The 26,927-nt window shown below is 47.7% G+C and overlaps 1 long non-coding RNA gene across 2 annotated transcripts in view; it reads right to left on the bottom strand.

Annotated features, from left to right (window-relative positions):
• Positions 1 to 15,928: 15,928 nt before the first annotated feature.
• Positions 15,929 to 26,927, bottom strand: part of LOC138521002 (uncharacterized) — a 56,765-nt gene continuing 45,766 nt past the window's right edge. For both annotated transcript variants that reach the window (XR_011282909.1, XR_011282908.1), the window contains exon 3: positions 15,929 to 17,386. This is a non-coding gene — a long non-coding RNA (uncharacterized lncRNA). The remainder of the gene's footprint in view (positions 17,387 to 26,927) is intronic.

Here is a 26,927-nt window from a genome sequence, read left to right as displayed (position 1 = left end):
TGCTACACAACGGGTGTATTAAACTGTTAAATAGTACAAAGTGCTCAAACCCTCCACCTCACACACCTTCTCCCCCTCCCCCTCCCCCTCCCCCACAACTCCCCCACAACTCCCCCACACACCCTCTCCCCCTCCCTCCACAACTCCCCCACACACCCTCTCCCGCTCCCTCTCCCTCTTCCCCTCCCGCTCCCTCTCCCTCTTCCCCTCCCCCTCCCCCACAACTCCCCCACCACAACCTCTCACCCCTCCCCCTCCCCCACAATTCCCCCACACATGGTGTCCAAGCAAATGCTGCAGGTTTCAGCGTCTATTGCCTTAATCAGGCTGCCCCATCTACATTTGTCCACTTCCCGTGGCATGTTCGATCGCTGCGCGCAGACCTGCGAAGGGGGCTGGTTTGAGTGGAGATGGATGATGATGCAGTGCCCGCTTGCTCCAGTCTGGGGGCCGGATGCTCTGCCTCCAAGGAATCCGCTATGCAGGTAAGGACCTGCCTCAGAGCAGACACCTCCTCGCATATACGCGTAGTGCTGGCCTCAATGGCCTGTCTCAGGGACGCAGTGTTGTCCCACCCCTCCTGCCTTGCCTGGGCACCGTCGGCAACAAACTGCCTGACTAGGGCTGTCAGCTCCTCGTGGGGCTGCAACGTATGTTCCATTTGCTGCACCCCATCCCGGACACCAGTGGAGGTGGATGGTGCATGTGTCAAATTCCCAAATCCGTGTGGCTCCTCTGTGGGGTTCATGCTCCCTTGACCTGGATCCCCTCCAGACTGCTCCGGTGTGGTGTCATAGTTGGAGTACAATGGTGTGACCTGGGGTGATGGTGCAGGACTGGGTGTGGCAGGTAAGTCCGAAGAGTCATCCTCCACAGGAACACACACCTGGCCCTGGCTCTGCGCATCCTCGTCCGTCTGGGGTGCCGTGTCTGCCTCCTTCCCAACATAGCTGTTCGCAGCTGAAAGGGCCTCATTGGCCACTGTCTCCTGTGCAGGGGGCACAGATGTTGTAGGGACTGTAGCAGTGGCCCTTAGTGGCACGAGTGCCGTGGCATCGTGTGGTGTTTGCTCCTACTGTGCCTGTCGTGGCTTGGCTGGCCCTTTCGATGTTGAAGGCCTGTTGCCTTCTTCCCTGCCCCTGGCCCTCTTCCGGGGATCCTCGCTGTCAGGATCTGAGCCTGTGGGGGACCGAGAGAAGGACGGCATCAGTGATGATTCTACAAGCATCATGCATACATTGGTATTATTGCTGTTCTATACATTAGAGGGGATTAGGTATTGGAGTTTTGACAATCACGCTGCTTTCTATATGGGTGGAGCATGCAGGCATCCGTGAGGGTCACACATGTTGGAGCTGGCGTATGCTGTGTGACATGCATTCCTGTTGTGGACTGAGTACAGTGTGATTTATGCCGTTTTCTTATTTGTGTGGTGTGTCTGAGGTATGGCATTGCCATGCTGCATGCATGTGGATGTGTCAGTGCTGAGGACGGCATCTAGGCAGGGATGTGTCAATGTGTATGTAATGGCCCGTGCATTGCCTCTTGGGACGGACAAATTGGTGGACTATCATCATACTTTGCATTACAGTGTTTTCTTAGGATACTCACCTTCATCTGCCGATGAGGTGACGCCACGTTCCATCTCGCCCACACCTTCTATTGCCTCGATGCCAATAGTGCTGGTGAAGATTTCCTCCCACCGGCCTAGTTTGATAGAGGAGCTAGGACCACCGCCAGTAGCCAGGCCTTGGCTCCGGTTTGCCGACATCATGTTTCTGACTCAGGCGCAGGTTGTCCCATTGTTTGCGCATGTCCTTGACTGTGCAGGGGGGTGTTCCCTACTGCACTGACTTTTTCGGCAACAAGTTGCCAGATCTCCTTTTTCTTCATCTGTGCCTCTCTCTTGAGGTTGTTGGCAAAGACAACCTCAGCATTATCTGCCAGTGTCTCTGCAAGCATTGTCAGCTCGTCCTCCGTGAAGCGCTCTTTGTGCTGCCGGGATGCGCCTTTTTTGACAGCCTAAGGCATGATGCTGGTGGTGATGGGTTTTTTCTGCAGTCGGAAATAGGCTCCAGGTCCACTGTAGTGAGGATGGCAATGGATTGTGTTTTTCAAGATGGCTGCCGTGCTCTTTCCCGTTCCGGCGTGATGACGCTACTTCCGGTTTCACTTATTAGCGGGCACCGCTAATAGCGGTGGCCGCCAATAGCGGTGCCCGCTAATGCCGTATCCATTGATGCCGGTCACGTTATTTAGGGGAGGACGGTGGCAGTAGTGCTGTCTGCGTTTTCCATGATGCCGCTAAGGGGCATTTTTGGGACTTTAGCGGCACGCCGGTACTGTCGATACCGGCATGCTGCTACGCTTGTGCACGCAAACTCGTAATAGCCCACTGTTAGCGAGCTCTTTCCTACACGGACACAGTATTTGCTCCATGCCGGTAAGAACTGTTTCTTACCTCCAACCTCGTAATGACCCCCTCAGTCCTGGAATAGTGAAGTGAGCTAGGGTGTCGGGTTTAGGCCCAACTAGCCATGGCTCGGGACTCTTAGTATTAGGAACTCAAGCCCATGACCCAGCAAGAATCCAGGCCACAGAAAGGAGTAACAAACAGCACACCTGAGAAGATGACCGATAAAGCAGGTGTGTCAGCATCCATGACGAGGCCACAGGAACACAGAAGAACCACACCAAGGTTCTAGAAAAGATGAGTAAAATAGGAAGAGGCATCCAGCCAGCAAGAAAGGGTTCCACAATGGGGGAAACAGCAAGGTTCAAGGACAAACAGAGCCGGGGTCCAGCCAGTATGTCCATGGCATTGGACTCAGTAGCTTCAGCCAATCTTCAGCAGCAGTCTTTCAGGGAATCAGGCACAGATCTCAGGAATGTACAGGGCCTCCCCCCCATATGGTATATTCACTCAGGGGCTCACCAAAGCCAGCTAACTAATCACATCACAGCACAGCACCCACAAGTTTTGGTGGCCAGCCAACAAGTCTGGCCCTAAAATCCAACAAATGCACATGGCCCACAAGACAGGATTTAAATTGGGAAGTCTGGGGACTCTAAGAGTGTCAAAGAAGGAAGATGACACAAAGGTGGCATGGTTTTGGTTATAGACTTTTATTTTGTCGTATTGAAAACCTTACTATCCCCATATCTAAGAGGAGGTGCCCTGCCTCAAAGCTAATACTAAAGAGACTGTCAGAATGTCTGTCAAATTAAAGGTCCACCATCCTGTGTCAAAATCCTACTCTAACCCTCACACTACAACTAAAGAATAAACTAACAGAAAAGGTTGCTTCTTCAGGAGAATGTCTCCCGTCTTCTGCTTCTGGAACAGTGTTCTCTTACAACCGCCAAAGAATGTTCTTCGCAACCGAAAGCCACGGGAAATGACTCCCTTACCCTGGCTTACGGGTTTCAACCAGTCTTTATGCAACTTCACACCCAGGAGAATGTCTCCCTTCTCCTGATGTAGATCTATCACATTTCCAGTAAAACTAGGGGGAATGACTCCCTTCACCTGGTGTCTCCAGTACAACTCCAGCTAAAGGAAATACCTCCCTTCTCCTGGTAATCCTTGGCACAGTTCATCATAAGGCCACGGGGAATGACACCCTTCCCCTGGCATCTTTGTCACAACTCTTAGTTTGGTACCAGAAGAATGACTTCCTTCTCCTGGTATTGCTTGGCACTTTTTCTTCTCACTCCTGCGGTCCCAGACCCTTCTTTGGTGGCCAGTGGTTTCCTCACTACCACTGCATTGAGGAAGATTTCCTCTGATACTCTCTTTCTCACTGTTGGGGTGCCAGACCCTTCTCTGGTGGCCAGTGGTGTCCTTGCTACCAATGCACTGCGGAAGAGTTCCACTGATGCTCGCTTTCTCACCATTGGGGTCCCAGACCCTTCTCTGGTGGCCAGTGGTTTCCTTGCTACCACTGCACTGAGGAAGATTTCCTTTGATACTCTCTTTCTCATTGTGGGGGTCCCAGACGCTTCTCTCGTGGCCTGTGGTTATCTTGTTATCACTGCGCCGAGGAAGATTTCCTCTGATGCTCACTTTTTCACTGTTAGGGTCCCAGACTCTTCTCTGGTGGCCAGTGGTTTCCTTGCTAACACTGCACTGCAGAAGATTTCCTCCGCTGCTCGCTTTCTCACTGTTGGGGTGCCAGACCCTTCTCTGGTGGCCAGTGGTTTCCTTGTTATCACTGTGCTGAGGAAGATTTCCTCTGATGCTCTCCTTCTCACTGTTGGGGTCCCAGACCCTTCTCTGGTGGCCAGTGGTGTCCTTGCTACCAATGCACTGCGGAAGAGTTCCACTGATGCTCGCTTTCTCACCATTGGGGTCCCAGACCCTTCTCTGGTGGCCAGTGGTTTCCTTGCTACCACTGCACTGAGGAAGATTTCCTCTGATGCTCACTTTTTCACTGTTAGGGTCCCAGACTCTTCTCTGGTGGCCAGTGGTTTCCTTGCTAACACTGCACTGCAGAAGATTTCCTCCGCTGCTCGCTTTCTCACTGTTAGGGTCCCAGACTCTTCTCTGGTGGCCAGTGGTTTCCTTGCTAACACTGCACTGCAGAAGATTTCCTCCGCTGCTCGCTTTCTCACTGTTGGGGTGCCAGACCCTTCTCTGGTGGCCAGTGGTTTCCTTGTTATCACTGTGCTGAGGAAGATTTCCTCTGATGCTCGCTTTCTCACTGTTGGGGTCCCAGACCCTTCTCTGGTGGCTAGTTGTTTCCTTGTTACCACTGTGCCAAGGAAGATTTCCACTGATGCTCTCTTTCTCACTGTTGGGGTCCGAGACCCTTCTCTGATGGCCAGTGGTCTCCTTGTTACCACTGCACCAAGAAATATTCCCTCTGATGCTTGCTTTCTCTATGTTGGGGTCCCAGACACTTCTATGGATGTCAATGGGTTTTGTCTCTTCGCTGTGATGAGGAAGCTTTCTTCTTATTCCCAGGTTATTTTCCTCAGGGTCCCAGACCCTTCTGTGAATATCAGGGGGTTTTGTTTCTCCACTTTGATGAGGAAGATTTTCTCTGAGTCACAGGTTATTCTCTTCAGGTTCCCATACCCTGCTCTCCCTATACCATTACCGTCTCCGCTATTTTTGGGCCAATGAAAATCCACCTTAGCCTCAGTGTCAACCTCTGGGTCCCCTCCGGTTCTTGTGTAACTCCCCTTACCTCTTCTGGGGCTCTGTTATGTTGCCGGGACTTTCTGGTACTGGGGCACACTTCTCCGGCTCCATAGTCTTCTCTCCTCTGCACTTGTGGCTTCGCAGCATCTTCCTAGCTTCAGGATTAGGTCTGCCTGCACTTGGCGGGTGGAGAACTTCTTTGGTGTCATTTTGCTGCCCTCAGCTTCTCTTGAGTTGCTGGCCTGCATTTGAATCTTCCACGTAGGCAGCTGTGCCTGCCACCGCTGTGCTTCTTCTGATGGTTGTGTTTGGCTCCACGGCATTGCTTGACATCTGATAGTTCTTTATTCCTTTTTATACATTGTATCCAGTTCCTCCCTTGCGGATTGCCCAAGTCCTTCTTCTTTGTTACTGACTTAATCCTCACGCCTCCTTGGGGCCACCTTGTACCAGTGTTATCACAGTCAATAATCTTTATGCCTCCTGTGCTCTTCCTGGTACTTTTGGCTTTAGGTCCTATGGTACAACAACAAATAGGTTTGCTTTCAATCTAGTGGCTATGGACATTAAAGAGGGCTAGGGAATGTTGGGGAGTAATTACAATTAACAGGCTGCACCTCAGGTGACCGTCCTTATCCCCAGAGGGGGAGTCCCTCTGCATGAGGTCCTTGTGCATTAAACCACCCCTAGGGGGACTATTGGGTAGCGGCTGCACCGCCCTAGCCTCATTGGAAAGGGATCTCCCCTGGGAGAAGTGACGACACCCTTTGAATCGTCAAAGGGCTTTAAACCAATCTGCACCAGTTTAAACCACAACCAAGGGTGCAGAAGTGGGATGAGGCACAATGGCCTTTTTAACCCTGCCTTGTGGTCCACTCAGGCAAAGAATGCCCAAAAGTAAAACAGTCAGTGTAGGACCTAAAAGATGCACTAGTACCCCAATGGCATATAGGTTAGCTACTAATGCACCATGTAGACAAAACAACGAAATCAGAGCTGATGTAAGCCTACTCCACAGCACACGTTCATTGTGTTATGGGGTGCTAAAAAGGCACCTGTGTACTGCTAGTCATAAAAGCTTTTAAAGGTGGCATACAACCACAATACAGTAGTATTTCAGGAAATAACAGTTACAGGAGAAGGCATTCTTTCTGCTTCATTCAGTTACAAAAAAATAGAAGGAATTAGCCCAACAGGCGAGCACAAGGCCGATTTTAAAAATGAGGGAATGCAGGAGTGTAAACTAGAAAAAAGTGTTGCATTGGCAGGGAAACATTAGTAAAAAAATACTTCAGGCCACAAAAAAGTAAAAAAAACAAGAAAGCCAGCAAAGACTTTAGGAGACTGAGAAAGTTAGGGAGCGAGAATCCCAAAAATGAAATTCTGCCCCAACAGTGGTCATGTTTTCCATGTCACTCTTCATTGATCTGTAGTGCATTATGCATGGGCTTTTCCCGATCACCTTCAACTATTAAGTGAAGGTGTATCGTTGATAGGAGAATCACAGCCTACCCTTTTTTTAAACATAGGAGACAATTGTTTTAGGTTCCGCAAATCCAAACCAAGAGCACAGCGGTTCCCCCCTTGGACCTGGCATTATTCCCATGGGTATGACAGCTTTGTTCTGCCCGACCGCTCCTACATATGGGTCCAGTAGATCTTCTGCCAGCTGGAACCTATCAAACATTGCCCCACACCAAAATTCTGCCAGAGTTCGACCAGGTCTCCGAAAAAGGCACTGCTCCACACTGTGCCTACATTCATCTGCTTAGAAACGTACCCAACAACTGAACCTTTGAAAAGGGCCAAACACAGCAACACTGATGTTGGGGGACCTCAGCCGATGGCGGGGTGATCCTAAAGATAAAGAGGCAATTAGCCTGGAGAAATCACTGAATAACGTTGACTACCAGGTTATGAATGCCAAACCTACCATGAGCAATGGCAACCAACTAGATTGGGTGGTTACACAAAATCTGGCAACTAGAGACATCAAAACCTCACCATGCATTTGGTCCGATCATAGTAAAATAACTTTTACAGTGAGGCTATCCTTGCCTAAGGAAAATGAGGCAAAGGAGCCTATGCTTTTGACTTGCCGGAACTACAAAAAAATTGAAAGATGCCACTTAGAGCAATGTATGAAGGACATTAAGGACGAATGTAAGGCTGGGGTCTCATGTGATCCCCTCATAGCAAGCCTGTCCTATCATACTAAGAAGCTAGTTGATCAAAAGGCACCATTACTGCCTAAACTAATTAGACCCAATGCTAAACATCAAAAATGGTTAAATGCTGAACTCATTTAGATGAAAAAGGAGAACGGAGAAGAGAAAATAGCTGGAGAAAAAATCCTACGATATCCAAAAAGGATTTTTGAAGGGAAAGTGAGAAAGCATATAGGAATAGTATCAGCAAAGCTAAGAAAAACCATTCCAACGAGCAGATTTCAAGTGCCACCAATGCATCTAGCAAATTGTTTGACATACTGAAATGAATCGAGCATCCTTGTTCCCTAGCACCACTATATGCACCTTCCCAAGAAGAGTGTGATAACGCCCAGAGTGCATTATCCAACAAAATATCGAATGCCAGGGATTTAATAAGGAACACATTAGCTAGTATGAACACCTCTGCTCATCCCACGGAGATCTTTGCCAACATTGGAGTACCTTTAAGATTCATAGAGATAGCTAGAGAGGACATGGTGAAAGTGTTGGCTAAAATGAAGCCTACCTCCTGTGCAGAGAACATCTTACCTCCTAAGATAATTCTAGAGAATTCTGACATCTTTGCGCCTTTCCTAACGAAAATCATAAACGCATCCATTCGGACCAAATTGTGCCTAGCAGTATAAAGAAGGTCACCATCACACCTTTGGTCAAAAAGCCCACTCTTGACCAAAGAGACCCTAGCCACCTTAGGCCTATAACTAATTGCAATTTTATATTGGAAGTTATGGACAAAATAGCCACGTCGCAACTACAGGCACATGTTGAAGCCAGTCAGGCGTTACATCATCAACAATCAGGCTTCCGTGCTGCCCACAGCACTGAGACCGCTATGCTAGATCTTCAGACTAAAATGTTGAGCATAATGGACAAGGGGTACTCAGGTCTCCTCATCCTTCTCGACCTTAGTGTGGCCTTTGATATGCTCGACCACGATCTCTTAATAAAGAAGGCTTTAGAGAAAACTGCCAACTGTACTGCAGAGGCAATTGGCTGGATAACATCCTTCCTATCAAATAGGAAATCCAGAGTGCACTGGGGGGACAAATTATCCTTTGAAAAAGAATGAGCCTCATTACGAGTTTACCGGTCCGGGATCTACGGTACCGGTAAGCTTGCTGGTACCATAGTTCCCGGACTGGCAAACTATGAGTTCTGTGGGTGGGTGCCTTACCGCCCACCAGGTCTGACCTGGTGGGTGGACCGGCACCTGCCCACAGACACTGACGTTAGCACCGGTACCATTCTGCATGGTGCTGGTGCTAACGGCATCCCCATTCCCATTGAGCCCCGTGGGGCTCAATGGGAATGGGGATGAAATAATTCCGGTGCCCGCGAATTGGCAAATACCGGGTCCGGCTGGGCGGTAATGACCTGGTAATTGCCCATTCATGGGCGCTGGAAGAAAATTGCAAATTTTTGGCAGCAGGCTGCCGGTTTTACCAGCAAGGCTACCGCCAAACTTGTAATGAGGCCTTTGTCTGTGGAGTTCTGCAAGGTGCTAGCATGCCACTGTTATTCGTCAATCTCTATCTGAGGTTTCTGTGCCTAGTCCTAGATCATATTAACATCTTCACCAATTATGCTGATGATACTCAGCTGGTAGAAGAGTTAAGCAGGGATTATAAGAAAGACAGTGTAACTGTAACCAATTTATACAACACAGTTGAATCCTGGATGGATCTCAACTGGATGTGTTTAAACAGCAAGGAAACTTAGCTGATGGTATTTGGATCACATCAAGCCAGAGCTAAACTATCCTCCAATTACGAGAACTTCCTGATCAAGGATACTCACATCCAGGTTTTGACTAAAGTTAAAACTCTTGGGATGGTATTGGAAACGTCTATGAGCGATGACACGCAAGCTCTCTACATCAGCAAAAATTGTTCCTATTAACTCAGATTGTTGAAATCTGAGGTATTGCCCCCATTTTCTATTTATTTTTTTATTTATTATTATGTATCTGCTCTCCTCTGCACTTTCCTCTCTCCCCCTTCCATGCACTTTCCCCTTTTCCCATTCCCATGCACTTGCGCATTCTCAATGTCACTGGGCCTAGTAAGATTGTTGTTGTTGTTGTTGTGTTGTGTTCTCCCCTGTTCCCCTCCCTTGCCTAGTCGTGCTCTGAAACACTTGTGTACGAGCGCGATACAAATAAAAAATCATATTATATCATATATCAAACACCACCTAAGTAAAGACAACTGCGCCACCATAGCAAGAGCAACCATCCTATCACGCTTGGATTACCCCAGCGCACTTCTGTTGGGAGATAACAAACAATTTGTGGCTAGATACCAGCACATTCAGAACAATGCGGTAAGGATAATTAAACAAAAATCCGAAACCGAGCATCAGCGGCGCTAGTAGAGACCTGCACTGGTGCAGAGTAGAGGACAGAGTAGACTTCAAAGCTCTCCCGTTGGTACATAAATGTATACACGGGAAAGCGCCCCGTATCTTGAAGCTAAAATCAATCTGTATGTCCCAGGCCAAACTCTAAGATCAGCCACATTGGTATGGTAGCTATTGCATCCCACAAGTGTGCTAACGGCATGGGGAAAGCCTTCCCTTCTGTCGTAGCTCGCTAATGGAATAAACTACCTGCTAACCTGAGACTTGAGTCTAAATACCTAATCTGTGGAAAAAAATTAAAAGCTCACTTATTTAAGGGATCATAAGATCTGCCACTGATGGACATTCCCTGCATTATGTGTGGTTTTCGCCACTAGACCTGTGTTACTCTTGTACGTCCCCACTGTTCCAATGTGTTCATGTAAATGCGCCCTGATGCTTGCGAGCTAACGGCGCTATACAAATAAATAAATAAAATTTGCTTGTGGGGCTACAACCCGCTTGCCTCCCCCAAGCAGTTGGTATGTAGTGACAGCAACACCACACAACTATCTCTCGATGACCTATTTATCTGGTTCCCTGTCGATCTGCTGTCAACATGGGCTGTGGCCTTGAAGCACTGCAAAGGGGGGTGCTAAAATGACCACACAGGGCGCTGGTATTCCTGGGGCCAGCACTGGTTCCCTTCATACAAGTCAGACAGAATCAATGGACGAAAATAGCATTTCAGTTCAGTTGCATCCAGTCGTTTCCAGGTGTGATTGTTTCGCTGATTGGCTGTCATTCCAAATACTGACCATTTGCTCAGCCTCATGGTTGATTTCCCTCAGGATTGTATAGAACTTCTTCTGGGAAAAGAGGTATAAAGTTCTGTTCAATTGTTTCTCTCCGTGTGTCATGTCTTCGCCCTGCATAATGATGCACAGCAGGGGCGTTGCTAGGGGGGGCTAAAGGGGCTATAGCCCCTGATCTTTTGGTTGTAGCCCCGGATAGAATCTCAGGAGCTACAGCCAAAAGACTAGCTAGCCCCCAGTCCCAACAGTTCCAACATCAGAGTAGCCCCGGGTCTTTTCCAGACCTAGCAACTCCCCTGATGCACAGTGTCTGCTGAGGACTTCCGGTGGACTGTTGGGGACTTGCTGACAATATTCTTCTGGTCATGTGCTTGGTTTCTTCGGAGGAAGAGAGTGAAGGTGCTCTCCATGAAGCAAGACGCAGGCATCCTCTCAATCTGCATCATCTCCCACCATGGCTGTCGCCTGGAGCTCTTTGAGTTATCCCTGGTGATCTCATATTAGGCTGCTCCTCAGAACCGATAGTTGGGAAGAGCCTGCCGACACATGAGCCTTTTCTGATGAGCTCTTCCCACAGTGGGCAGTGGACATGACTATTGTTCTGATCTGACGCAAAATCACAGAAGTGACTCTATCAGACGTAATGTTTAGGACGGGGTCTGCAACCTTTGGCCATCCAGAAGTTTTGGACTACAACGTCCATCAGCCCTCAGTAGCATAGTCAATGGGGAGGGATCATGGGAGTTGTAGTCCAAAAACACAGGAGAGCCAATGTTTACAGACCCCTATTTTAGGACATTTGGAATGAGCTTTTCTAAAGCTGTATGTCTCATTCTCCCAGCCATTAATAATTGTAAATCAAACAGAACTGTTTTGATTACCAAAGGTGATAGGTAGCCCCAAAGGCAGCGGTGTTGCAAAGATTGTAAAAGATCTCGGGCTACGCTAATGTCGGGACTGTCGACACTCGGGGCTAGCTAGCCTTCTGGTTATAGCCCCTGCGCTTCTATCCGGGGTTACAACCAAAACACCTGGGCCTATAGCCCACTCCAAATCCCACTACTGACGCCTCTGAACGCAACATAACCCTTGCATTTGTCCATTTGTACCCATAAGCCATTAAGCCACATTTTTGCTCCTTCTTCCGTTCCCTTCTTTCCCCTTAGTAACTTGCAGAATGAGACAGTTCTTCAAAAATGGCAAACTTGGCCGCAGATTTATTTTCACAACATAAAGAATCACTGCACACATTAGTGAAAATAGTCTGGAAGGTGTGGCGCCTGCTCGGTGTCCAACACCTGCTTCCCCCTATTCCTTTGCACCAAGTCCAAAGTAGGCCCAACTCTCCCAACCCTTTGTGCCTGACCCCCACCTGCCCTTGCAGGCATTCGTGGGCGGGGAGAGCGCTGTTTCTTTGGGGGAAGCTGAGCCCTTATTGTTACCACCAGACACCCCTGCCGTTAGGCTCCCAAGAGGCGCTGGTCCGAGAAGAGTGAAGACCCTTACGGCTTCCCCATGGCTCATTCGGAGTCTGTCTCTTGCACTTGGTCGCCCAAGCACTGCCATAGCACCTAGCCGTCCTGCGACGTCGACGACCAGGCCTCGTCCAACCCTTGATTCGTTTGTGGGGTGGGTGGGTGGAAAACGAAATCCTTCTCTCTTCCGCGAAGGGGTCCTACTGCAGGAGCTGGATGCTTCCTTGTGTAGGACCCCCGTCAGTTATAAAGGGGTTACCACGCCCCTTTCCTTTGTCCTCCCTTCGCAGGCTTTTGGCAATTTTTGCTGCTTGTTTTGGCCTGCGCCCTCCCCCTTACCCAGAGGGGAGGGGGGGCAAAGGAGGACCCTGCCAGGGTTCTCGGGCCGCCTCCTCCATTATCCAGGCTTTTTCCGTCGTCAGCTTCATAACCCTTGCATTTGTCCATTTGTATCCATAAGCCAAAAAGCCACATTTTTGCTCCTTCTTCCGTTCCCTTCTTTCCCCCTTAATACCTTGCAGAATGAGACAGTTCTTCAAAAATGGCAAACTTGGCCGCAGATTTATTTTCACAACATAAAGAATCACTGCACACATTAGTGAAAATAGTCTGAAAAGTGTGGCGCCTGCTCCGTGTCCAACACCTGCTTCCCCCTATTCCTTTGCACCAAGTCCATAGTAGGCCCAACTCTCCCAACACTTTGTGCATGAGCCCCGCCTGCCCTTGCAGGTGCTTGTGGGCGGGGAGAGCGCCGTTTCTTTGGGGGAAGCTGAGCCCTTATTGTTACCACCAGACGCCCTATCTGTTAGGCTCCCAAGAGGCGGTGGTCCGAGAACAGCGAAGACCCTTCCGGCTTCCTCATGGCTCATTTGGAGTCTGTCTCTTGTGCTTGGTCGCCCAAGCACTGCCACGCCACGGGTGGGTAATCCTTCTCTCTTCTGCGACGGGGGTCCTACTGCAGGAGCTGGATGCTTCCTGGTGTAGGACCCCCGTCAGTTATAAAGGGGTTACCACGCCCCTTTCCTTTGTTTGACCTTTGCAGGCTTTTGGCAATTGTTGCCGCTTGTTTTGGCCTGTGCCCCCCCCTTACCCAGGGAGGAGGGGAGGCAGAGGAGGACCCTGCCAGGGTTATCGGGCCGCCTCCTCCATTATCCAGGCTTTTTCCATCGTCAGCTTCAGAAATGGCTCAAATGCTTGAAAGATGAACACTCAGTGAAAGGTTTCTGTACCAGGCCCTTCTTCGTGCCACAATGCACTCCTCAGGAGCTGCTCCTTGACCCCGATGACCCTGCACCACATTGTCCTCAAGTCACATTTTGTTCCTCATTCAACCCTTCGTGTGTTCAGTTGACCTCAGGTGGCCTTGGACAAAATCTTTGGAAATGCATTTTTTTACAGTTTTGTCCAGTCAAACAAACATCGCACATGCTAATTGCCATTTGGTTCTCGAATATGCCTGGGTATCCGAGACAATATTCTATAAAGGCAAGTTCTCAAAGGTTCTGGAGTCACTGCACAAACACGTGAGCCTGGGGTGGATGCTTCGAGTGTTTGGATTTTTTATGGGTCAACACGTTTTTCACTCCCCCAACGACAATGTAAATGTCAACATGCTGGCATGTGGTTCTAGTTTACTGTTGTGTGTTTGACACAGTATTCAAAAAGTCTAACTTAGTAAATCTGACGGTTCTGAAGTTATAGCATAAAGTATAAACGGCCTCATTATGAGTTTGGTGGTAATTCTGTGGTAAATCTGCCAAATGTATTTACCCTTATGCCACTCTATCCCGTGAGTTTACCACACAGAATTCCGAGTGCTGGAAGGGAGATATCAATCCCCTTTTTGGCAGTCCATAGAACTCCATGGGGATTTTTGCACAATAAGCACGAGCGGCAAATCTGATGATTTTGTTTACCTTAAAGCGGAAGAAAACCCTTAACTTTAAGGACAAAATTGAAATTTGGCGATGCAGGAAAAATGATGGTAATTCCAATGCTGCCAATAAAAGTGGCAGCAACTGAATGACTGCCACTTTTTTACTGCTATGCTGAGTATGAGGCCCAAAATGTGGGCTACGAGTAGTCGTTTTGAGTGATAGGACATTTTATATATTGGCAACTTTTCTCTACCTCCTCAGACATTGCAAAGGCAACGGGCTGCATTTGTTCACATCCATCTATGAGACAATTTCCTAAAGCAACAGGGAAAAGAAAGTTACGTTAAATCATGAAATGCGGGGGTGGGATTTAAAATGTCCCACAGCACAAGGTTAAGGGAAAGGTGACTGTTATGTGAAAGGTTTCATTTTAAAAACCAAATCACAATGACTACATTTCTTTTTTTTTAAATGGCTATATCCAGGATAAGCATCCTTGATTTTGAGAACCTAGAAAGATCCAACACTGTGCTTGCAGCTCATCCCAGAAGGCAGAGTCGAGTAGCACTGGTCTAGGCTGGTGTTGGCAGAAGCTCCCCTGCCATTCCCAGTACCCCAAAGCTAGTAACCAGGCTGGGGGAGTGGAAGCAGAGTGGTGGAAGACTAGATTTTAAGGTTTCTTGGTTGAAGCACATTAGCTTACTGAATTACATTACCTACTTGCACCTCCCTCGCAGGCCATATCCGGGAATCACCATTAAAATAGTTCCTTATAATTATGCCATTCTAATTTCTACACTGCAAATAGCTGCTACTCCCCTCAGAACTTTAACTTGAATTTTATAACATGTATTTTTTTATGTTGTAGTTGTTCATTTGTTGTTAGTGCCATGAAATTGTTTTTTTTTTACTTAACATCTTTTTACTACTATGAATGCTTAAAAAACGGACCAACACTAGGGCAGTGTGGCTTGGCATAGAAGTGGGCAAAGTACACGCTCTTCCCCTGGCAATCTTGTTTCACCAAACTTAGCAAGGATCTCTTTGTTCCCCTGCAAAGGGCAAGTTTGCACATTCAAAAGCCCTGCAGCTTTTTCTAGTTTAGTGTGTTTTGCTACACTCCCACTCTGTTACATTATGCAACAAGCTCCTAGAAGTATCGCTGTTGTGTAACAGTTTGTTGAGAGGCCACCCTCAACAAAGGAGCTTCTTCCCTCCCCAATCTAGGTGTCACACAGTAAACAGTTTAATGGCAGTTATTTGTTCAGCCCTATTTTTAATTCATCTAATACACCGTGGATCCCTCCCCCTGAGCTACCAATGAGCCAATAACCAGGCTGGTGTACAGGAAATATGAAAATCACACCAAACCTACACAGTTGTGCCGATCCACGCCCACTATAAATGGAAAGGATTTAAGGCAAACAGGTTTCCTCACCTTGTGATTTCAAAGGGGCTAAATTCTTCTTACATGTAAAATCTTTGTTTAAAGTTCAGGAAAGCCAGCTGCATTTCAGGAACCTCTTGGAGGACAGGGCAGGGGTCTGGTTGCTCCACTCTCAAGGATTGTCCCCAGCTCTTCACCATCGGCCTCATTCAGCTTTTTTAGACCTCCCTACCAATAGACAGCTCCACCCAGATGCAATCTCAGCAAACTTCTCAGGTGTTTCCTTGCGGCTGTCAGATGGTAATTTTCAGCAGCTGTGTCCCTTCTCCCATAGTGCATTCACTTTTTTTTACCAGTGATGACACCATCAAGATTTCAATTTTGGGCAGTGCCCTGCAAGTATTCACGCAACCAGGATTGGACAGTCACCTTTCTCTCTCCTCCCAAATCCGGCCTCTCTCTAAGGATTAGTTTAGGAGTCTGGAGCAGACATATGGCAATTCCCATTTGAAATCTCTTTTTGTGTTCATGTCAGCTTTTGGCAAAAAAATAGTTATGTGGCAAAACTTTGTGATTTACTAGTAACTGCCATAATGTATATATTTTCTGATTCAGATAATCATGGGGAATTTAATAAAACAACAGCTGATACACACCATGTTGCATGGCCGTTTGGCAATTGTCCGTCATTTTTATGGAAAGCATATTAGTTAGGAACATGTAATTTCTTTCCCACATTTTTAGTTTTACCCTCCCCAGCATGCCAATTCTAAAATTTGGGACATGTTCAGTGCAGCCAGGAACACCTTTTAGCTGTTCATTACAATCCCCTAAGTTACAGAGGGATGAATTTTATTTCAACAAAATTGCCTGAAAAGTATCTAAAAAATGAAACATAAATGAAATGAAGGCAGTATGACGTATGGTTGCTGATAAAAATGCCTAATTGATAATAGTCCTTTTAAATTAATTTGAAATCAATCTTCATGTTACGCTAATTGTAGCTTTCCGGTCTCCAGGCAATTTGCCACTCTTGGCCATTAGTCTCTTTGTTGTTTGAGGTGTAAGCTGCAGATGGTAAATAACTGGAATGCACTGGCCAACACAGAGATCCCCCACTGCAGACATCTGGACACCTGTCCTCTTATCTGAAGAGGACCACCATTTTGATCTGGAAAGCTTCTATTTTCCTATATTCAGCCTTGATTGCAGCCTCTGTTTCCTCCCTACATTCCGGTAAGGCACTGCCCAGCACAGAAATGGGCTTTCAGAGACACCAAGGCTGAGGAAAGATTGTTTTCAACATCCTTAGTGGCCACACTTTATTGCAGTTGTAAACAGCTGGGACGCAAGCCAGGCTTTCAGTGGGGGAGTCTTTTGTGAAGTTTTCCCATCAGCAAGTAAAAAGGGTCATCCTTGTGCCTAAATGAGATCTTCATGTGACCCATGGAAATAAAGATTTTCTTTTCAAATATTGCTGGTATTTTGCATGTTACGCATAATGTACAGTACATCTTGTCATCACACTAAGTCTTTTCCCTGACATCTTTATGTTAGCAGGGGAACATGTTTCTAATGTCTTGCTGTGAAACTGCAAACACACATGTAAATCCATTTTCGTGTCAGTATTTGAAAATCATGTGAAAGGGTCCTTTGATTTCCTTCCCCCACCATGAATTAAAAGGCCACTTTTCCTTTTGTAATGACAGATAGGCCTTTTTCACATTGCACTTCCATGTGTTACTTGCAGAAACCCCACAGTCTACCTCAATAGGTCCGGTTTAAGCATGCACCCTTTGTTATTTTTTTAATGAAATTTAGCAGGCCATTTTTCCAGTGGACCCTTCAGTTCAGTTGGTATGGGGCCTTTGATTACAGTCCACATGCCCCCCTCTTCTTCCTTGATTCTTTCTTGGGGAAGAGCAGGGCAGAGTGGGGTTTTCATCCGAAGGCCCCCTTTTTCTCTCCTCTTCTCTTCTCTGTACAATCCGGCCTCCCCTTCTGTCTTTGGGTTGGGTGTGTGGCACGGCACCCCCTTTCCTTTCTTCTTCCTGGGGTCCCTGGGGTTTTCCCCGACTCCCCTCTGACCTCATGATGGAAGCGAAGGAACTTAATTATCTAGCAAACAGAAAACAAAGGTTCAGTACTTTTTACACAACATATTTCCCCAGAAGTGACAAAATGACACAGAATTGACAAAAATCACAACAGCATACAATTATAACACCAGACATTTTCACCATTTCACAAAACCTTATTTATTTATTTTCTCTTTCTAATGAGCACTAAGTAAATTACTCGCAGCATATATACATGTATATACATATAGCTTCCATCTGATTTTTCATCCTTCCTTTTCATTCCTCAGATAGTTCCTCTGCTCGACTTTCATTTGACTGCTCAATCAGGTGTAAAGCTTGTCTGGGATGACAGCTTTTCAACTGATTGATGTAGACCCATTTCTCTGATGTCTGTTCTACCTTTGGGATGCAGATCTTGTAGGCAACAGGTGATATTTTATCTACAATTTCAAAGGCACCACACCTAGATGGAAGGAATTTCCACTCCTTGGCCTGATTCCTTTGAAAATTGTACAGGTAAACCTTGTCACCTACCTCATACTCTTTCTTGGTGTCATTACCCTTTTTTGTAGGGGAGCTCTGTATGTGTGTGTGAGTGAACTGGGTTGAGATTGAGCACACACAAGACACCCCTTTAGGTAAGTGGCGGGGTACTGGCCCATATGTGGCCAGTAAGCGACCTTGCACAAGATTTCGAATGTTGTGTGAAACCCCCCTATGACCGGCTACGGCCGTACCATGGGTGCGGTTCAACATCAGGCTTTGGAATGAGGTCGCTACCCAATGGTCAACCAACCGACCGTCTTGCATCCGGAAGATCTTGGAAAACTTCTTGAACACTCAAAGATCCTCTTTACCAGTATAATCCGACTCTATTAAAGGAAAACTCACAGGGTCTTCAATGTGTTGATAGCATTTTCCAATGATTGGGTTCTCTTTCTGTGCAGTGATCAAATCTGTATCTGGGATATCTTTACATCACTGGGAAGTCGAGAGTTCACTATTCGCACAAGTTTGCGACCTGGTGACAGCAGCAACTTGGATTTCCCCCAGCAGGGAATCAGTTTCTATGAAATGCCCCTGCAGGGCTTTGGTTTTAGCAAGATGGTCAGCCAGGTAATTCTCAGTCTTATCTGGCACCTCGATTTTGGAATGACATCTTATCTTCTTCCAGTAGATGGTCATCTAATTGGAGGTCACCAGATCATCAATTGACTGGATCAGTTTGGCATGCTTTAAGGGTTTATTGCTTGCACCAAGCATACCTCGATTCTTCTAGTTAATTAGGTGCTCCACGAACCCATTCCTGACATATTCAGAGTCAGTGATTATGACCAGTTCATTGAGTTGGTGGTGCACTAAAGTGAGGATGGCTTGATGAAGGTCATCAATTCTGCCACCTGACTACTTCGGGGTCCTATTTTTTCACCAGCAGAGGGTTTTGGGTTATCATTCACCCAGGCATTCCCAATGTCAGCCACTCATTCTTTTTCCCCGTTCTTATTAACATGGTAGGAGCACCATCCACATAAACTGTGGGTATCCTCTGACACGTATCATCTTTGTAGACCATGTGTGGGGAAGTTAAGTATGCCGCCATATTGTTGTTGGTCATTAGATTTTCATCCTCGAAGAGTTTTCTTGAGCACAATCATGCAAGTCTGCCTACCCTTGAGCTAGGGGACTCTTCTTGTTTTGGCCATATCTGACCTCCATGGGAAAGCCTTGCATGGACAGAATCCAGGTAGTAATTCTGGAATTACTGATGTTCCCCGCCCGGATTCCGTCACTTTGGAGATATTGCAAGGGTTGGTGAGGAGTCTCGACAATGATGTGCTCCCCCTGGATGAATGGGCTGTAATTTTCCAACGCCCACACCATTGCCAGGAGTGCCTTCTGTCAGTCATTGAATTTTTCCTCCACTGAAGACAAAGGTTTGCTCGCGTACGAGATGCCTTTGTTGACCTTGTTTTGCTTTTGAAACAGCACTGCTTTTAGGCAAGTATCTGAGAACCCCGTCTCTAAGAAGAACTCCTTGTTCTTTATGGGGTAAGCCAAACAAGGAGCCTGGGAAAGGCTTCTTTTCATTTGTTTCACTGCCTTGGCTTGTTCCGGACCCCACTCCCACTTGACTCTAGCTTTTAATAAATGGACCGAGGGTAGAGTGACCTCTGCGTAGTGTTAAATGAACTTCTGACTATAATTCGGGATTCCAAGAAGGCTTGTTAATCCTTGCAGATTAGTATGGTCTTTTAATTTCATTAAGGCTTCCACTTTCTTTGCCTGGGAATTAAGACCCTCAGGGGTGATCTCGTGCCCTAAGACGTTAACTGCGGTCTTACACAACTGTGCCTTCTGAAAGGACAGTTTTGCTCCAGCTTTCTCCAACTGTGTTAGAACATAGTGGATTTCTGCTATATGTTCCTCCACAGTTGAGCTCTTGATCGGAACATCATCTACATAGGTCAGGTTTCCCCTTTTGCCCAAGTCAGGCATTGCCTTATGTAGGAAATGTTGAACTCATTGCCGGAGTTGATGTATCCAAAGGGGTTCGGGTCCCTGTGCACTGCTGCCCCCGAAGGTAAAGGCAAGCTTGTACTGGTCTTCCCTACTCACGGGTACTGTCCAGTAGCCATTGGTCAGGTCAATGGTGGTGTACACCTTTGAACCTTGTGTCTGTGCCAGCACCTGATCGATGTAGGGAAGTGGCCATCTTGATGTGTGAACCCGATTGTTCAACTCCCTCAGGTCTGCACATCGTCTCCATTGGCTGTTTGGTTTGAGTATCTTCAGTACCGGGTTGTTGAAGGTACTGTGGATCGGACAAATTATCCCAAGGGATTCTAAATTCTTAATAATCTCTGTGACTCTATGGACGCAAGAGGTAACCGGTATTGTTTCACAAATACTGGAGCCAAACCGGTATTGTTTCACAAATACTGGAGCCATCTCTGGGTCCATGGGTATGGTGGTTGAATGAATGGACTTGGGTCCAATGAAAAGATATCTTTGAATTCCAGGATGACCTGTTTCAGCTTTTGTTTTTGCTCCTCAGTCTCACAGGCATCAGCAAGATTGGTCTTTTCCTTGGCCATCTTCTTGAAACCTGGAAAGACCTCACACTTGGCAATTTCAGCAGTGTCCTTCAGTTAGGTGGAGAGATCTCTTTTGACGGTGTTGACCTGCACAGTGGGTTCCAGGGATTCGAGGTAGTGGTTCTTGAATCTGAACACTACCTCGTCCGTCCTAATGTCACGGGTCACCTCTTCCACCCTGAGGGGCAGGAAGAGAACACCATGCTTAGTAAAACATCTTTTCTGGAGGAATACCGTCGCTGATGTCGAAACAGTCGTTTAGGATTGGTCCCATGATTTCATTACCTAAATCAATAGAATAATGTTGGGCATCAACCGCCATTTCAATAAAAGTGTCTGCACCCAAAGTGATAATTCGAGGGTTGCTGTTATCCACCAATATTCAAATGGTGTTGTGTTCTAGGTATACTAGAGGTGTCGGGTGTAAGTACAAACCACTCTGTTGGAGATGGGAATTTAAATTCATATAGGCATCCTGACGTTTAAGAATCTGTCCTCGCTTAATTTTGAGTGGAATAGTAAATTGTTGCACCTGTCCTGGGATGGTAACCTGTTCTCACACTAGAACTTCAACTCCGAAAGGCAGCAATTGAGCTGACTGGAATGCTTGTTCAGTGTTGTCAAAGCCCATGGGGATACCCCCCAGTCAGTACCAGGCTTTATTTAAGCAATATTACACAGGCAGGGGGGCATAGTTACCGGCCCGAGCAAAGCTATTATTGCTATTTCTGTTATTGATATTGCTATTACTACCCCGGCATGATGTACAGGGGTACTAATAGTTTGTAAGTTGTAAAACCGCAACTTAAAAATAAAATGGCCGTCATGGATCGGGAGGAAGGAACTATACATAGAGAAATGACAACAGTAACAAAGTTTTGTATTACCTATATTTAGGCATCATTTTAGATGGTTAGACATCATCATGTCTTAAGGGAAATAATAGCAATGTTGAAGGAATTTGTGAATGCACTCAAGCTTGCTAATCCACATATATGTTATCACAATAGAGTTCTTTTTATGCATATTCCCAGCGGATTTTGACATATGATTAGAACAGACTGGTGTTAGCGCTCCCCGTGGGTGTTAGAGGAGCGCATGTTTCTTTATGTTAATTTTGAGTTGAAATAGAGGAGGCAACTCAAAGACCATCAGTTTTAATGAGTAAAAGCCCATTTTTAGGATGAATAAATTCCAATACCTCTTTCTACACTCATAATAGCAAAGTATCTTTTACATGTTTTACAATCCGTGTATATGTAAGTTGACAATGGAGCGATGTTGACGTCATTATGTGAATACGTCTGACGTCACACGCCGCAAATTGATATTTAAACTTAGCAATATGGGGGGGGGCGTGGCCAGCAGCCGGCAGATGAGGACGTGAGATCCACCGCTCCCGTGCCGCCGGCTTTATCCTGCATAAATCCTGCTCTATAATGCATCTGCGAGAGGCTCCAAACATCCCACAGGTGCAGGAAACCCTGCTGCACTGGACTTTGCTGAGGCAGAGCAGAATCGGAGCGTAGACTGCAACTCCAGTCGTGTGGAAAAACCAGCACCCGGCGCGAATGCTGTCACCAAGATGGGCGCCGAGACCGTCCTGTAAGCGAAGCGCACGGCGAGGGAGACAGGTCACTAGGCGGAAAGGAATATCAACCGTGCCGAGGGCGGAGAGACGGACAGCAATGACTCCGTGCCCAGTGTGCTGATCATTTCGGAGGGGCGGTGAGACTGCCGTGGGCGAGCTCCGCCCGATCCCCTGCCGAACGGCGCTGGGAGGGAGCTCCCGCCTGAGGGGGAAAAATATCCTGTGTACAAGCCCCTATGAACCTGGTGCACGATCGGAAGGCGGCACCCTGAGGGACTGGCCCGGCGCTGAGGCGGAGCGCGCTCCCCCTGGCACAAACACCCTTCTATCAACGTGAGGAGAAGGGAAAGCCTCGGTGACTCCTGCAGCGTCACGACACTAAGCACTGGAGACCAGCATACGGAAGTCCAACGGAGGGACGGCGGGCGCTCTGCACCACGTAGAGTGCCTGCACGACAGCCCCCTCACTTGATTCCACTGTCCCAGCAACCCAACTCCGGGACACCAACGCAGCGGTAAGGAGTGGGGGCTGGGGAGACAAGCCGAGAAGTGGGACGACACCTAACCCCCCCTCCCCGGCTGCTCATAGTGCCCGAACTGGTGCCGAGGACCCCAGCAGTGCACGCCAGTAAAGGTGGAGGGACGCCAATCCATCGCCCACGACCAGCAATATTAGACTGCAGCACATAAGGCAAACAGCCCTCCAGAATCAGCGGCAAATTGCTGACACCGGGAACGCACGCTGCACACAGGGCAACACAAACTATCGTAGCTGGATACTTCAAACTACCTAATACAGGCCGCAGCAAACCCACACTCCAGCAAGAGTGACCTTCCTCTCCCTCGGTGTGGTACACCCTATGGACCAGAACGTGTGCTATAGACAATCCGACTGAGCCTCCCCGCCGAGCACAACTTAGGCGAACAGACAGCCAACGCGTGGGCCCGGCAGCACACGGAGATGCCACAGAGTCCCCGCGCATAGCATAAGGCGATTGCCACAGCCACAACACGTGCAAGCACCCACCCGGCCCGGATCAAATCTAGTGGGGGTACTGTGGCCTGTGACTGACCAGTTGTGAAATATTAGGGGAACAGTGCACTTAAGACTGGTGCAGCTAAGCGACAACACCGCCCATACTGCGCCTAGCCCCGGTCCGGCGCCGCCACTATCCCGGGAGTAGCAACCCATCCTACCTGCCAGCGCTCTCCTCCTCGTGGCGGAACACCTCTTCCAGCGCCACTAAACCTCATCAGCATAATGGGGAAAGATAAGCCTAGGAAGACTTCTACTCAAAGTAGAATTGAGCAATATGCATCCGCACCTGTGCCTCGTTCACCAAAGCGACTGCCCTCAGTCGGGCTTGACTGTACGGATGAAGATATCTCCCTTAGAGACATAATGAGCGCAATTGCCAGCTCCAGGACCTCAATGGAGAAAAAGATGGACAGTATCGACGCAGATGTGTCTCTACTACGGCATGACCTGCAAAAGTTGACCTCCCGCACGAGTGAAGCGGAGACACGGATCTCGGAAACCCGAAGATGGCTCGCGAGGAGTAAATCGACAGATGGCGGGCATGCTGGCATGCATTAAAACCCTGGAAGCAAGAGCGGATGACAGTGAAGGCAGATCCAGATGCAATAATATTCGTATAATTGGCCTGCCGGAAAAAGCAGAAGGTAACTGCATGGAACTGTTTCTGGAAGAATGGCTGGCGAACACCTATGATGTGGAGTCCTTCTCCAAATTTTTCTCTATTGAACGGGCCCACCGAATTCTGACCGGCAGGGTCACACCAGGGGCGCCACCGCGCACTGTCATCGCTGGATTCCTGAATTACAGAGATAGGGACATCGTACTACAATTGGCGAGATCGAAAGGGCCAGCCACATTTAACGGATCAAAAATTGCCTTCTTTCCCGATTTCACCAGGGAGGTACAGAAAGCACGCCAGTCATTTGACCCACTCAAGAAACGTCTGCTAACAATGGGAGTCAAATATGGGCTAATATTCCCCGCCCAGCTCAAGATATTCCACAAGGGCACGACAGAGCACTTCACTGACCCTAAGGAGGCGTGGAACTGGGCTGAGAGACACATAGAAGGTGATTGGAGTGCGGAGGGGAAAAGAAGAGGAGAACGCAGCAATCCACGGCCGGCGCGACCACCGGAACAGGAGCCACGGCAACAACCTCAATTTGAAAACCTGCAGCAGGGAAACGTGTGAAATAAGAGCAACGTTGCACAAGATGTTCGAGTCACAGTGAAACACATTGCACCAGGGCTCTCGCTTACAATAGTAAGCTAACCACATAGCTTATCTAGGCCGGTGGCCACCCGGTCACCTGCCCCCCCCCCCTGGTCCAAGACAACAAAGTTTAGGTTTAACTGCTTGAAAGTTCATGTTGGGTCGACAGATGCTTCAGTTGGGGGTGGAGTATAGGGAGGGGGGAGTTGGGGATAACGTTTTTATTCGTTGTTTGAAAGTTGAAAACCGCACCAAGGCCAACACGCGCATAGTAACATTTCCCTTACAAAAGAGTCCAATAAAGCAAAGGAGCAAAAGACTCTCGACAAACAAGCACCCTAGGTATCACCAGGATCAAACCCTGCCCATATGGTCGGATCATGGAACATCCCTGGACATGCAACATACCGGCATCGCCTATACACAGACCACATGACACACACCACCAATGTAGATAAAAATAGAACCATCCGAGTGATGACATGGAATGTAAACGGGCTAGGAAATAGCATTAAAAGGCGTCTAGTCCTACAAGCACTAAACCACCACTCCCCGGATGTAGTCTTCCTAACGGAGACACACCTGGCAGGCACGAAGTGTACTCTGTTTAGACGTACAAACTACCGGCAAGCCTTTCACGCCGGATTCACCATGGGATCACATGGGGTATTAATCCTGGTACATAAAAGACTTCCTTATAGCCCCAATACGATCACCCAGGACCAGAGAGGCAGGTTTGTTCATACGTCAGGAACCCTCTGGGAACGTACTATATCCATGATCGCTGTATATGCACCACCTAATCTACTAACCTCCCTGACTAATGATATTACGCCACTAATTGCCAACAACCCGGAAAACTTCACATTGATTGGAGGAGACTTCAATTAGGTCATGAACACAGATCTTGATAGGACGCATGTACGTTCCAGAAACCCAGACATACGTACTAAACTTGCCACATTCACTAGTGCACTTGGGCTGCAGGACGTATGGAGATCGCTACATCCTAACACTAGAGAATACTCGTACCACTCTGGTGCCCACGCCTCACTGTCCAGGCTAGACTATTTCTTTCTACCACTAAGCAATATACATGAAGCATGTGAAGCGCAATTACTCCCCAGAGGTATATCGGACCACTCCCCACTTACGATAACGATTAGAACCAACAGAACAATTCCCCCACCCAGCTGGAGATTAAATAGTTATTATCTAGGATTCCCAGAACTGGTGGAGTATATACAGAAAACCACCGACACATACCTAGAAATAAACACAGACTCTGTAGACAGCCCAACGACGCTATGGGAGGCACTAAAAACAGTACTAAGAGGTGAAATCATAGCCTGGACCACGGCCCACAAGAAAAAGCATTTAGAAGCGATACGCGCAGCGGAGGCTAAGGTACGGAACGCAGAGGTTGATCACCTATTCTGTGACCAACTCGAGACGCAACGCGCGCTGCAGCTAGCACAAAAGCAATTACAACATACAGCCTTAGACAACGCAAAACAGGCGCACGCAGCAATGCGAGCAAATGTATATGAAACAGGGGACAAGGCGGGGAAAATACTGGCATGGTTAGAGCGCAGGGACCTAGGCCTCACCCAAGTCAGGAAACTAATAACGGAAGAACGAGAACCAATAACAACAGATCGAGATATAGCAGAGGGATTCGCAAAGTACTACGCTGATTTATACAGTGCACCATCATCACCGCCACCGACCGATATCCTAGAAGAAATCACCTTCCCCACCTTATACGAGCAGCAGGCAGGCCTATTAGAACAAGAAATGACTGAGGAAGAAGTAACACAGGCAATGTCAGAACTCCAATCGGGAAAAACCCCAGGCCCGGACGGCTTTCCTGTTGAAATATGGAAAAAAAATAGGCGCAAACGTAATCTCCCCGCAATTGCTATGCCTATTTCAACACTCGCATTCACAGGGCTGCCTCCCCCCAGACCTCAGGAAAGCCACAATAATAGTCTTGCCAAAGGCAGATAAACCACCTGACCAGTGCAGTTCTTACAGACCCATCTCTCTTATAAACTGCGAGGCCAAAGTCATACACACACTTGTACACCCAGACCAATGGGGGTTCATGCCACAAAGATCCACCAGGCAAAATATATATAGACTGTACACGGCTTTAGAAAAGCTACCTAAGCTAAAAAAAACCTGGCTCTACTGCCCATAGATTTCGAAAAGGCTTTCGACTCTGTGCATTGGGAAGCAATTTGGGAAATTATGCGTAGAATGGGTATAGGCCCATACTTCATGAGCTGGGTCAAGCTACTATACTATCGTCCAGTAGCAGTAACAAAAGTGAATGGGCACATTTCAAAACCTTTCCAGCTAAGTAAAGGCACAAGACAAGGTTGCCCCTTGTCAGCTTTGATCTTCGCGCTAGCAATCAAACCCATAGCGATCCTGTTAAGATCCAAACAAACATGGAGTGGCTTCAGGTGGGCGGACGGCTGGGAGGACAAGGTGTCTCTATACGCAGACGACCTGCTAATATATCTGGCAAATCCACGGGTTTCCTGCTGTAGTATCAAATCTACTAGAGGAATACGGTAGGTTTAGCGGACTTCGTGTCAACTGGTCAAAATCCATATTATTTCCAGTGCAGCA

Source organism: Ambystoma mexicanum, chromosome 13 (assembly GCF_040938575.1).
Source record: "Ambystoma mexicanum isolate Mex_15411 chromosome 13, UKY_AmexF1_1, whole genome shotgun sequence".
Taxonomy (NCBI): domain Eukaryota; kingdom Metazoa; phylum Chordata; class Amphibia; order Caudata; family Ambystomatidae; genus Ambystoma; species Ambystoma mexicanum.
Note: the sequence above shows the minus strand (reverse complement) of the source record. Positions and strands in the feature narration are given on the sequence as shown.